Raw genomic sequence first — 3,888 nt, 5'->3', positions numbered from 1 at the left:
GGTCGGAGGACAAGGGCGCGCGAGGACGAAGTGAGTAACGGGCGGGGGGGGTACCTGCCGTTAGGCAAGTGCCCTCTTTGCCATCAGCCAGCCTTTGCCGTCCGCCTTTTTGCCTCTTTGCCGTCTGCTAGCGGACGGCAAAGAGGTGGGCCGTTAAGATTTTTTTCAAAAGAGCGGGTGGCGGGGGCCACCACACTCTTTGCCGTCTGCCAGCGGACGGCAAAGATTCTTTGCCGTCTGCTGGCGGACGGCAAAGAGGTGGCTGATGGCAAAGAGCTTCTTTGTCGTCAGCCTTTTCTTTGCCGTCCGCTTACGTGTAGCTGATGGCAAAGAGCTTCTTTGCCGTCAGCTAGCAGACGGCAAAGAGCTGGCAGATGGCAAATTAGCTGATTCCAGAATAAAGTTTTTAGTGTGATCTAGTTTTGAGTTTTGCTTTATGATCCCTCTTTGTAATCGAGTCCGTGAGCTATATAATAAAGATTAGTGTTGAGACAAGGGCTTGATTATTTTGCCATGATCTTAAGCGAATAAAAAGAAGAGAGAAAAAGAATAAAAAGAAATAAAGAGATCATATTGACCTAATTGAGAGTAATGACTTCACATAGAAAGAGTATGATGATTAAAAATTGTTGGGAGTTGGCAAACATAGCTTTGGTCATTGTTGCAATTAATAGGAAGTAATAAAGAAAGAGAGGTTTCACATATAAATATACTATCTTGGACATCTTTTATGATTGGGAGCACTCATTAAAATATGACATACTAAAGAGTTGATGTTGGACAAGGAAGACAACGTAATGGGTTATGTTTTCTTATATCTGAGATAAAGTATATTGTCAAGGATCATCCAACATTTTGAGCTTGCCTTTCCCCCTCATGCTAGCCAAATTCTTTGCACCAAGTAGAGATACTACTTGTGCTTCCAAATACCCTTAAACCAGTTTTGCCATCAGAGTCCACCATATCTACCTATGGATTCAGTAAGATCCTTCAAGTAAGTTGTCATCGGTGCAAGCAATAAAAATTGCTCTCTAAATATGTATGATTGATTGGTGTGGAGGAAATAAGCTTTATACGATCTTGTGATGTGGAAGAATAAAAGCGACGGACTGCATAATAAAGGTTCATATCACAAGTGGCAATATAAAGTGACGTTCTTTCGTATTAAGATTTTGTGCGTCCAACCCTGAAAGCGCATGGCAACCTCTGCTTCCCTCTGCGAAGGGCCTATCTTTTATTATTACCTTCTACCTTATGCAAGAGTAATGGTGATCTTCACCTTTCCTTTTTACATTTTATCCTCTGGCAAGCACAGGATGTTAGAAAGCTCCTGATATATATATATATCTAATTGGATGTGGGTTAGCATGAATTATTATTGTTGACATTACCCTTGAGGTAAAAGGTTGGGAGGCGAAACTATAAGCTCCTATCTTTCTCTGTGTCCGATTAAAACTCCGTAACCACAAGTATTGCGTGAGTGTTAGCAATTATGAAAGACTAAATGATAGTTGAGTATGTGGACTTGCTAGAAAGCTCTGACATAGACTCTTTCTGATGTTATGATAAATTGCAATTGCTTCAATGACTGAGATTATAGTTTGTTGGTTCTCAATAAAGTTTATGATTCATACTTTGCATTGTGAATACATTATTACTTGAGCATAAGAAATCATATGACATTATCCATATATGTTGCTATTACGAGAATAATCATGATGCCCTCATGTCCGTATTTTATTTTATCGACAGCTCTACCTCTAAACATGTGGACATATTTATCGTTATCGGCTTCCTCTTGAGGACAAGCGAGGTCTAAGCTTGGTGGAGTTGATACGTCCATTTTGCATCATGCTTTTATATCGATATTTATTGCATTATGGGCTGTTATTACACATTATGTCACAATACTTATGCCTATTCTCTCTTATTTTACAAGGTTTACATAAGGAGGGAGAATGCCGGCAGCTAGAATTCTGGGCTGGAAAAGGAGCAAATATTAGAGACCTATTCTGCACAACTCCAAAAGTCCTGAAACTCCACGAAAGTCATTTTTGGAAATAATAAAAAATACTGGAGAAAGAATCTAAGTCAGGGGGGCCTCCACCTGTCCAGGAGGGTGGGGGCGCGCCCTACCCCCCTGGGCGCGCCCCCTGCCTCGTGGGTCCCCTGTTGGCCCTCCGGTGGCCATCTTCTGCTATATGAAGTCTTTCGTCCGAAGACAAATCAGAAGAAAGCTTTTGGGACGAGATTCCGCCGCCATGAGGCGGAACCTTGGCGGAACCAATTTAGGGCTCCGGCGGAGCTGTTCTGCCGGGGACACTTCCCTCTCGGAGGGGGAAATCATCGCCATCGTCATCACCAACGCTCCTCTCATCAGGAGAGGGCAATCTCCATCAACATCTTCACCAGCACCATCTCCTCTCAAACCCTAGTTCATCTCTTGTATCCAATTCTTGTCTCTAAGTCTGGGATTGGTACCTGTAGGTTGCTAGTAGTGTTGATTACTCCTTGTAGTTGATGCTAGTTGGTTTATTTGGTGGAAGATCATATGTTCAGATCCTTTATGCATATTAATACTCCTCTGATTATGAACATGAATATGCTTTGTGAGTAGTTACGTTTGTTCCTGAGGACATGGGAGAAGTCTCGCTATTAGTAGTCATGTGAATTTGGTATTCATTCGATATTTTGATGAGATGTATGTTGTCTATCCTCTAGTGGTGTCCTGTGAACGTCAACTACATGACACTTCACCATTATTTGGGCCTAGAGGAAGGCATTGGGAAGTAATAAGTAGATGATGGGTTGCTAGAGTGACAGAAGCTTAAACCCTATTTTATGCGTTGCTTCGTAAGGGGCTGATTTGGATCCACTTGTTTCATGCTATGGTTAGGTTTACCTTAATACTTCTTTTGTAGTTGTGGATGCTTGCAATAGGGGCTAATCATAAGTGGGATGCTTGTCCAAGTAAGGAAAGCACCCAAGCACCGGTCCACCCACATATCAAATTATCAAAGTACCGAACGCGAATAATATGAACGTGATGAAAACTAGCTTGACGATAATTCCCATGTGTCCTCAGGAGCGCTTTTCTCTATATAAGAGTTTGTCCAGGCTTGTCCTTTACTGCAAAAAGGATTGGGCCACCTTGCTGCACTTTATTTACTTTTGTTACTTGTTGCTCGTTACAAATTATCTTATCACAAAACTATCTGTTACCTATTATGTCAGTGCTTGCAGAGAATACCTTGCTGAAAACCACTTATCATTTCCTTCTGCTCATCGTTGGGTCCGACACTCTTACTTATCGAAAGGACTACGATAGATCCCCTATACTTGTGGGTCATGACGCAGCAACAAAGATCGAGTATAAAACGGTGTAGAGATATTTCACCTAACAGATTGGCTACTAGACCATGGCAATCTACGTCACAATAAATATATGGCAGGATATTTTAGCAACTAATCGGCCTTGGCATGCCTTCTCAGCTAAGCAGATTGAGTGCAGAACAGGGCAAGGAAGCTTCTTAAGCAGAGCATATTGACTATAAACTACTTCGGGAAACAGTGAGATTAACAGCGTCTATCAGCTAACATTCAGCGCTACACCGACATGCACGGGGCCTCAGTCTAGAATGCGCGTACCATGGGAGAAGCTGACCGCCGTGCATCTCCACATGAACGTCACCGGCGGTGGCGGCGCTGACCGCCGTGCGCCTCCACAAGAATGTCGCCAGCGGTGGCGGCTCAGCTAGAGGACGGCAGTCTGCGAGAGCGTACTGTGGGAGCGAGAGGATCGCCGTGCATCCCCTTGACGAACCGCGGCGCCGATGTATCGGCATGGCAGGGAGGGCGGCTTTGGCGGAGCGAATGGAGTGGAGGGGG

Source organism: Triticum aestivum, chromosome 5D (assembly GCF_018294505.1).
Source record: "Triticum aestivum cultivar Chinese Spring chromosome 5D, IWGSC CS RefSeq v2.1, whole genome shotgun sequence".
In the NCBI taxonomy this organism is placed as follows: Eukaryota; Viridiplantae; Streptophyta; class Magnoliopsida; order Poales; family Poaceae; genus Triticum; species Triticum aestivum.
This window is presented reverse-complemented; position numbering follows the sequence as displayed.